This window comes from Nannospalax galili, unplaced genomic scaffold, assembly GCF_000622305.1.
Source record: "Nannospalax galili isolate Female #2095 unplaced genomic scaffold, S.galili_v1.0 scaffold485, whole genome shotgun sequence".
Taxonomy (NCBI): domain Eukaryota; kingdom Metazoa; phylum Chordata; class Mammalia; order Rodentia; family Spalacidae; genus Nannospalax; species Nannospalax galili.
The window spans coordinates 4,310,742-4,321,485 of record NW_008354534.1 but is presented as its reverse complement, the minus strand read 5'-3'; the positions used below and the strand labels follow the sequence as shown (position 1 = coordinate 4,321,485).

The 10,744-nt window shown below is 42.4% G+C and overlaps 1 pseudogene; it reads right to left on the bottom strand.

Annotated features, from left to right (window-relative positions):
* Nucleotides 1–8,105: 8,105 nt before the first annotated feature.
* LOC103749045 lies at nt 8,106–9,753 on the bottom strand (annotated as a pseudogene).
* Between the last annotated feature and the right edge of the window lie 991 nt (nt 9,754–10,744).

The following is a 10,744-nucleotide window of genomic DNA, read 5'->3' as shown; positions in this document are numbered from 1 at the left end:
GAAGCCTCTCTGGTGAGAGTTGAGAGATGTACTCATCTATGGGCATAGCAATAAGTCATTAGGCATCAGTTTACTACTATACCCATTTGGCAGGGTAATAATAGTAGGTTCTCCTTTATAGCTTGTGACCTGTCTAGCTACAGGCTCTTGGTCTTGTTAGGAATGCCATGTATAGGTACCATCTTGTGAAATGGATCTTAGATACAATTAGAAGGTGGTTCGTTACTCTTGTAGCATTTGTTATTGCTATGAGAACAATATCTGTCTACTAATAAATATCAATGAACATATATTTCCAGGCCAATCACTATTGAAACTCATGGAGTCCACAGCTGGAGGAGGCTGATGATTACTTTTCTCTTTTGGTAGCACTTTCCAACATTGTGAAAACTACTGCTCCCACTTCCTGTGTGCTATAATTACATGCATGAACCGCCACACCAGGCTGCTCCTCCTCCTCCTCCTCCTCCTCCTCCTCCCTCTACCTCCTCCTGCCCCTCCTCCCCTTCTCCTCTTTTCTCCTCCTCTTCCTGCCCCTGCCCCACCTCCCCCTCTCTTCCTTCTCCTTTTCCTTCTCCTCCTCCTCCTCTTCCTCCTCCTCTTCCTCATCCTCCTTCTTCTTCTCAAATGAAATTAATGTTAAAATTAAACACTTTTTAGTATGATCTGATTGCAGAGTGAAACCTGTTTCTTCTTCCTTGAGACGCAGTAGGGAAACAGTATTTACCTCTTGTTTTTTGGTGGTTTCTGTTTTGAGTGTAGCTCGATGGCACAGCACTTGCTTAGTATATTCAGGGCTCTGGGTTTGAACCCCTGTACCATAAAGAAATCTTTTTTTTTTTCAAATTTAGGTATATAGATTAATTTTTTCACCATTCAGCGAGATTAGCTTTTAAATGCCCATATCACAATCTAAGATACAAACACCAGAGTCACAGGGGAAACATTTATTGTAGCTACATTGCAAGAGATTACATAGTGTAGAGAGGTCAAGAAACTCCGGAATGGTTATGATGTCTGCAAAACTCTGTAAATTTGCAAGCACAACTGAACTTCTCACTTTCAATGGTTGAATTTTATGGCATGTAAAATCGACCCCAATAACTACAGACTACACAGAACAAAATTAATGTGGAAAGGGCTCCTATAAAACAAGTGGGAATCAAACAACTCAATAGCAAACCGGGAAAGCGATCTGAGTAGAAAGTTCACAGGAAGATGAGGAAGGTTGGCCAATAAACCTAACAACAAATGCAGAGTCACCATTATGAGGAAGGTGAGCTCAGAAAATAGCAATCTCACTTCATCTGTGAGTCAGCAGTTGTACTGTGTTCATTCAAGTCATATAAATTATTTCAGCAGATAGTACATTTAAAGGGTTCAAAGACAAAGATGAAAACAGGTGTGAAAATATCGGTGGAACGCTCCCTTTCTATGCCTCCTCTCCCAGATCCCTAGCTCTTTACCCCCAATGCAACCCATGTTATCAATCAATGCCTTGTGTAACTTGCTGGAGATATTTAATATATACAACCCTTTCCTTATATTGTGTACTCTAGCAGCTGTCTATTGCTTTGTACCTTTACCTTCAAGACTTTCCCCTGGGGTATAATAGAGCTTGTAAATTATTGTGTTTTTTTCCCAAATTTAGTGATTTTTTTTCTTTTATCCTTTGTCAATTTTATGCATGCATAGACTGCACTCTGATCTCACTCCTACCCTCTTTTATTTTCCTCCCACCCCTGCCAACGTTCCCCTTCACCCTACAAAACCCTTTCCCACATTGTAACTTTTTGTTTTATTTTTTGACCCACTACTGAATTTAACCAGTGCCATCTGTGTGACCATGGGTTTGGAACTGTCCATTAGAATCTGGAGAGCTCACCAGTGGGTACACAACTGAAAACAATGGCCACCCCTTTCCTATCATCTTTCAGTAGGCAATAGTTCAGCAGGGAAGGGTAGGCCTTTATGAGTCCCTCCCCCAACGGACTGTTGACAGGGCCAGTCTCATGCAGGCTCAGTGCAAGTAACCACAGCTGCTATGAGTTTGTGACTGCAATGGCTGTGTCTTCTCATCAGCCAGTCAGACCTCCCTCCCTCTCTCTCAGTCTTCTTCTGTTAGACTTTTCTCACCTTTTGGCTTCAGTGCCTACATTCCTGCATGTTAGGGTGTATTACCTGGTCTTGTCTGCCCTTCCAACTCCTATTAGGTATTTAGGGTCAGGATCAAGTTCAGCTTCTTAATATAATGAAACTTGTTTATTTTATCCTCAGCCACGTCCTTTTTTGAAGGTTTTGTTTTTAAATTTATTTTAATTGTATGTGTATGAGTGTTTTGCCTGGATGTATGAAAGTGCACCCATGTTGTGCAGTTCCCGCAGAGGCCAGAAGAGGGCATTGGCTCCCCAGGAACTGGAGTTACAACTAGTTGTTAGCCACCGTGTGGGTGCTGAGAACTGAACCCAGGTCCTCTGCAAGAGGCCCCAGTGCTCTTAACTGCTGAGCCATTTCTCCAGCCCCAGTGTCCTTGGAAGCAGGGAAGTCTGGCCACTTGGTGAATGAATCAGACAAATGTAGGCACTATGTTGACACTCCTCCACAGGGCAAATGGTTTAGTCCCTCCATGCATTGTCTCCTCAAGAGTATGCAGGGTGATTGAGAGAATTAGATTGCATTTTGTATACACCATTTAGTACCTGGGAGCATAAACTCCCTCACAATTGTGGTGTTACTACATGTGCACTTGTGTTAATTGTCTAAACACAGTCAGAGCAGATTGAGGCTGGAGACGTGGTTTAGTCAGGAAATTCCTTGCCTTGCAAGCGTGAAGACTTCAACTCAAAGCCCAGAACATACATTAAAAAAAAATCCCAGTGCAGTTGCATGCACTTGTAACTTCAGAGCTGGGGAGGTGTAGACAAGTGGATCACTGGGATTTTCTCGCCAGTCAGCCTAGTCTACTTGACAAGCTCCACTCAGTGAGGGACCCTATCTCCCAAAAAAGGTGGCCAGTGCCTAAGGAACATCACTTGAAGTTGTCTTCTGGTCTCTAGATGCATGCACACACGTGCACCTGCACACATCACCCGCACACCCACCCCCACACAAAAGGATTACATATTAAACTTATCCTCTGTCCTTGCCAGTGGACTCCCACCATAGAGACTCACAACACTGCCGAGTACAGGGGAGAGGGCGCTGCAGTGCATCCCTGTTGATTTCTGTACTGCCGCAGACTTTAGTCTTGCTGTTCTCAACCTTCCTACTGTTGCAAGTGAATCCCAGAAAGACAAGACACGTCCTTTTGATTATTTTTAAAATAATGCACAATGTCAGTGGTTGCTGCTCTACTGAAATGGCTGAAGTGCTGTATTGGTAATCAGTGAGGATGGCTCCCCTCATAGCCCTTCTGGACACACTGATGGACTTCATGGCACAAGATACTGGTGATATGGGATGTTTTGAGGGAAAAGAAACTAGAGATTTGAGAGGAAGATGTGGATGAGAGAGCTCTCACATTTTGAGGGCTGAAGGAAATCTGTATAGTATAGAGGTGGCTCCCTGGGGCCTTCTCTGGGCTGTTTCTCTAGTCCACGGTGACATGATTGTAAGGACCTGATCTTCCTAACTCAGCATTTTAGGAAAGAATAATAGAAATTCCACTTCTAGGACTTCATTTTACAGAAATAAGGACAGAGACACAGCATGGCCCAGCTGTAAAGACCTTCACTGTGCTGTTTATAATAAAAATGCAATCTCCATGATGGTCAGTGTGGCCAACTTGACAGGATCTGGAAATCACCTAGGAGACAAAGCTCCAGGTACACTTGTGAGGGATTACTTAGATTAGGTTAGGCTCTGGCCTAGTCTGTGAGGGATTATTTTGATTAGGTCATGCTAGGTGGGAAGTCATACCCTAAAGGAGAATCACACCACCCCCTGGACTTGGGTTCTGGACTGTTTAAAAAGGGGGAAGTGAGCTGAACAGCAGCCCCCCAGCACTCTCTGTTCTTTGCTTGCTGACTGTGCACTGTGACCAGCTTCCTTAAGCTCCTGCAGTTATAGACAGACTAGTCTATATTGCCTTGAAGGAGTATGAAGAGATATGTGTATACTGAGGTTTTGGAACAGTCTTCTAGAAATTTAACTGGAAAAAAGGGCAAATATGTCAAGAATGAATATTTCCAAAAGCAAAAGATGTTGGTCTGTAGATATATGTATAGCTGTGTTGTCAGTATTACCCCTGAATAGGGAATTATAAGTGGGAGAATAATGGGAACCTGCATATTTACCGTTTATATTCTTATTTTTAATTTATTTATTTTGTCTTTTTGAGACAGGGTCTCCCTGCAGTCCCAGTTGGCCTGGAACTTGCTATGTAGACCAGGGTGGCCTCGAACTCACAGGGATCCCCCTGCCTCTGCCTCCCAAATGCTGGCTTAAAGGCATGCGCCACCACACCCGGCTACAGTTCATATTCTTAAAATGCCTTTATCTTTTCTAACAATGGTTCACGTGTTATCTGAGCAAATTAAAAACAAGTGTGCAACAAGTAAAGCTACCGCTAGGGGGCTCATTAGGCTGCGGACACCTCCCTGTGAAGGCAGCAAGAAGGGAGCTGTCCAGGTGCTGAAGCATGTCAGAGACGTAGCTCTCTGCAGAGACTCTGGGGCATCTGGAAAGCCCTTGGAGCTCCCATTGCAATCTCTGCTCTGGAAACCCATAGATGTTGGGGGCTAATTTGGAGCATAGAATTGCATTGAATTGTTAGTCCTCTATCATTCTATACTCAATCAGGGAAAGGTGAGCAAGTGACAGTATTTCAATACACATTTCTCCCTAGAAAGAAATGACACTACCATCAGGAAGCCTGTGGAAATGGTGAGGACAGAAACTCAAGGCACAAGCATCAGCCAGCAATAGAGACCAGGAATTCCTAAATACTGATCAGCTATTTGGGAGAGGACACAACTGAGGAAAAGAAGATATGGCTTTTGCTTTAAAGATTTTACTACCATTACTAGTATTTTCACATTGTAAACAATAGGTGGACCCTGCATTTTAATGTTTTTTTTTCCTTTTTATGTGTGTGCATTGCGTGTGTGTGTGTGTGTGTGTGTGTGTGTGTGTGTTCACTTGTGGAAGATGCAGGAAAATGTCATGTATCCTTCTCTATCACTCTCTGTCCTTATTCCCTTGAGTCTCTTACTGAGCCTGGAGTGACAATGGCAGTCAGCAATCCCCAGTAATCCTCCTGTCTCTGGTCTCCACAGCACTCAGCCCTGCCCCTCTTTTTTGTAGGTTCTGTAAATTTGAACTCAGGTCCTTACTCGGGTAAGCAAGCACTCTTACCACCTGTGCTTTCTCCCCAGCCATGTTTTTAGTGTTTGATAAAAGAGTATAAATGCCAATTTGAAAGCAAATTTGTAAGATGAAACTGTCTATGGTGCTCAAAGTTGGTTTGGATTGGATTAGTATGGTTGTATACCATACTAATGTTCTTGAGAGTTTAAATTGTTGCAATATTTTAGAGGGAAGTTTATTAGCATCTTTTGAGAAATTGGTGGACATTCTTTTGAACCTAACAATTTCATGTTAGGAATTTAACTTGGAGAAGTATGAATACATATGCAACATCTTTCTGTTCAAGCACAAAGATATGATACCATTAATGTTATGGGGAAATATTGGAATCAACATAATTGTTATTCAAAAGAGGTAGGTTAAATTATCATTCATCAATTAATACATAATCAATAAGAAGTTTGATTCACATGACTAGACAAGAAAAGATTGCCATAACATTTTGGGGAATGAAAAGCAGAGGACAGACTAGAACACATAGTAAAATCTACTTATTCTGCACAGATGCCATGGGAAATGAGAGCGACTTTTCACTCTCTTTTTGATGTATATTTTAAAAAGTTAATATGCATTTTCAATAATATTGATAATAGTGTGAGTAGGTATAATTTTATATTTTAAAAAAGGTAAAAAGGAACTGTGTAGACTGAGTACTGAAAGTACTGAGGTAGATACATTGCTATTCTCTCTGTTCGTATCCTTTAAATTTTTTATCCTTTTGTAATTTTTAAAAATCTTTTTGAGATAGGATCTCCCTGTAGCCCCAGCTGGCCTGGAACTCCTTATGTAGACCAGGATGGCTTCAAACTCACAGAGATCCACCTGCCTCTGCCTCCTGAGTGCCACCACGCCCGGCTCTTTGCCAGTTTTATATTTAATGTCACTAGGAGATTTGATCCCCCCCAATTCTCAGAAAAACATTTTATGCAAAGCTTGCTCTCTCTCCCTCTCTTTTTATCGCTCTTATGTGAGACATATATTAATGTAGGCATTTCTCAGCCAAGATCAAATCACTAAAGTTCTTTGGCAGCTGAATAGAGAGTTCACACATCCTCTGCAGGAGTTATGTCAGCAGACACTGAGGTGATAAACCACTTTTCAAGGATCCTTGGCTCCGGATGCTGGAGTACTGAATCTCAGGGTCTGAGAAAACAAGCTTGTGTCTATGCTAACTCATAACAATCCACTTTAAACTGCCTTTTGAAAAAGTAAGTATTGATTAAACTCTTGACTTTGGAAGAGGGGTGAAATTTTGGGAATCAAATCTGTTTTGCATTGGAAAGATTCCTGGACAGCCATTAAAGGAGTCCTTTGTGAAGATTATAAGATGGTAAGTATTACAAAAGGGTTGTTATAGGTATGACCTGAGGCGCTGTATTTACCAAAGTTTGCAGACTATGTGATCACGGGATGATTTTCTCTGACACATGTCAGTAGGATGAGGGAGAAAAATCACCGCAAAGATTGCAATCCCATAACAGATTACACCCCCATCTGCATGTGGGCAGCAAGACGCTTTCCAATAAGATGTTGATACAGTTAGCTTGCCCTTCTGTACAGTATGTTCAGAATCATGTTTTGGATATGAGATTTTTTTTTTAAAGTTAGAACAAAGCAAAAATCAGGGCCTTCATGTCCTGGAATTGGCAAGTCTGTCTTTTAGCATTTTCTCACCCGTATTGAACCTTTAAGAGGTTCAGTGAGGAGAGCAGATTGTAGTTGAGGCTTTTATGCATCACACTGCTACTTAAGCCAAAACCCAAGTAAGGGGACTGAAAAGCATGCCTGAAGCAAAGCCAGCTTCTTTCTGGAATGGCATTAGAAGAAACCTGGGCGCCACTGCTCATCTCTTCCAACCAGAATGGCTCTGCCTGGCTCTTTTCAAAACCAGAAAAAGTGAAGAGCGAGGGACATGGCTTCCTTGCATACTGAGAACTGAATCTGCAGTAATTGTGTGTCTTCTAGGTGAAGTCATTATTTTCCAGCTGTAGCTGCAGAACAAAGTGATGACAGTAATAATAGTTCTCTTTTGTACTAGAGTCTTTAAAAAAAAAAAAAAACCAGACTCTCAATCTGTAGCCCAGGCTTGTCTAAATATGTAGCACAGGCTGACCTCAGACATGCAGTGATCCTCTTGTTCAGCCTTCTGAGTGCTGAGATTGTAGGTGTGAGCCACTGTGCCCACAATAATGATCTTTTACCATGTGTTTTATTTTATTTAATCCTCGCTACACTCTCCTTAGATAAATTCTGTTTAGGAGTCAGAATTTATTTCCTGTTCATAAGTGTGAGAATTGAAGTATAATTGATCCAAGGTTACACAAAGGCATCTAGTGGGAGGTAGGTCAATTATTGCTATGTAAGTGATTCTGGCTATTAGATGCACAGAGCCTATACAACTTCCTTCAAGTCATTTTAGAATAAAAGAAGTTTCTATATGATTTTTTTTGGTGTAGAAATGGGCTGTTTTATTACAAAGTCTTACAAAAATGGAAGTATCTCAAAAAGGAAGCTAGACTAATAACCTCCACCTGCAGAACTGGGGGGCAATGGGGCGGTGAGAGTTTTTCAGTTCACCTGAGACCAGTGGGAAGGTATAAACAAAACCAATCTAAAAATGGCTGATGTTACCCAAGCCTGAAAAGAACAAGGGTCCCAGAAGACCCAACCCTCCACTTCTAGAAAGCTTAATAAGGGCATCTTTCCTAAGCAGGCGCTTGGCATTCAAGATTTTTGTCTTACAGTTGCACTCGAGGCCTGTACCCGTATGGTTCAGAACTAACACCTGGGGAAAGACGGGCAAACAGCAGCTGGAAGACTCCCCCACCCCCTTGCCCTGGGCTCTGATCCCTGGTTCTTATCTAGTCCCTAGGGACATTATATTTAATATATTTTTTATATAAATACACAGAGGAATAGAAAATATAAAATCTGAGGGAAAAGTGAGAAACTTTGTGCAGATCTCTCGCAGGCCAACTTGACCTCCTCTTTGACCCTTTGGCTTCTGGCTTCTCCTCCTTGGTTTTCTCCTCTTCTGTAACTTCTTTCTTCTCTTCTGGATCTTTTTCTTTTTTGTCTTCTGTTTTGACTCTTTTGGCTTTTTTGAAATTAGAAGAATTCTTTCGACCACCTTCTCCTTCCTCATCTGAATCAGGGAATTCTTCACAGGCAATTCGTTTATCAGAAGAGCAGATAGAAATGTGCTTGTCAGGGGTCTTCTTCGTCCTCATCACCACTCTCCTCTGGGATGGCATCCTCAGGTATCGCCTGCATTTGAACCCTGGGTGCATGGGGCAGCATTCTCAAGTTCTCGAAGAGCTGCTGTTTGATATTTTCGAGGTACTCATTAGTGTTCTAGTTGGTCATATTGGAAGGACTGATGTGAAGCTTGAAATCTGGTCCAAAGTATTCAAAGTAGTCATTGTATGGCAGCTCATTAGGGATCTCTGTGTCCAGCACCGGGCAACATTGCGAATGGTGTAACCACCTCCTCCCAGCATCAGCATAGGCAAGTTGAAGTGCTTGACAAATTCCACACACTTGGCATGCCCTTTGATGGTCAGATTGAAGCAACCTAACCGATCCCCAGACAGGGAATCTGAGCCACATTGTAAGACCATTGCACTCAGCTGGAACATCTCCATTACTTTGGACGTGACTGGCTTGAAAATGGCCTCCTAGGACTCGTCATCAATCCCATTGCGGAGTGGGTAATTAACAGCATAATACTTGCCTTTGCCAGACCCAATATCCTGTAGGTTCCCAGTTCCTGGAAGTACTCTCCATATTTATGAAAGGACACAGTCATGACCTGGTCTGTGGTATAGCAAGCCTCTTCCATGCCGTCACCATGATGAATATCGATGTCAATATATAACACCCTCTGGTGATACTTTAGCAATTCCAGGATGGCCAAGATGATATCATTGATGTAACAGAAGCTAGATGCTTCAGACTTCTTTGCATGATGTAGGCCTCCAGCCCAGTTCACAGCAATGTCTGTCTGCTACTTGTAAAATTTCTCAGCACTTGCTATAGAGCTACCAGTAGACAACTGGCAGAACTCAAACAGACCATCAAACATGGGACAGTCCTCACCAACACTGAATCTTTGCATCTGCTTCCTGACTCAGACATGTTATCTGAATGAATGGATCACAAGAATTTAATGTATTCATCACTGTGGTACTTGGTCATCTCCTCAACACTGGCTTTGTGAGGGTGATGGATTTACATTTTTGGGTAGAGACCATAATTGAGCAGAAAGTTGTGAGTCATTCGAATTTGGTGAGGCTTCATTGGATGGCCTTTTCCATAATAATAATTCCCAACATCTCCATCATAGTAGTAACAGATGTTCCTCTGGGTGCCCTGAGTCGGTGTCATCTTGCTCTCTGCCTGGCCCTCCTGTCAATCTGTCTGGCAGCCTGCCCATGGCTCCGTACAGCATCAGATCCGGGGGGGAGTTTCTATATAGTTTTAAAAAGGTTTATTTTTATCTTTATTTTTTATATGTGTGTGTCTGTGTGAATGTATGCAAATGTGTGGGTGCAGGTGCCCATGGAGGCCAGAAGAGGGCATCTGATCCTCTGAAGTTGGACTTACAGGTGTTTGTGAGCTGCACAGTGTGGATGCTGGAATCAGAATTCCAGTCCTCATGATAGAGCAGCAAGTGCTTTTAACTGTTGAGCTATCTTTCTAGGCCCCAACATGATTTTTGTTTGTTCATTTGTTTATTAGAGATGGGGTCTCTCTGTAGTTCCAGCTAGCCTGGAACTCACTAAGATCAAGCTGACCTTGATCTCTCAGAAATCTGCCTGTCTCTGCCTCCCCAGTGCTGGAATTAAAAGCGTGCATCATACCTGGCTCTAACATGATTTCTTAAATCATTGTTTACTTTTTGTCATTGTAACAAAATACCCAAGAAAATCCACTTATAAAGGGAGAAGATTTACTTTTGCATAACAATTTTGGAGGTTGTATGCCACACTCAATTAGTTCATTGCTTGCCCCATCCCATCAGGATGGGATGATAGATGAAGCAAAAGGTCTCACCTATGGACAGGAAGCAAGAAGGTGCTGAGATCCTGCTGTCTCCTGCAAGGGTGCCCCAGTGACCCAAAGACCTTCTAGGAGGCCCCATATTAATTCAATTTGTTCCTTGCCAACTTCATACTTGCCTGTAGGGCATATTGGCAACTCTCATCCCCGTTTTCTCTCATTTTGTAGACCTCTGATGCCCCCAGCTCCCACAAAGCTCTTTCTCATAGTCATGTCTATTCCATTTGTTTTGTGACTCACTGAGTTTAACCAAGGCCATCTGTGTAACACATGGGTTTGGAACTATTATTGGAGCCTGGTGGGCTTATCATTGGGT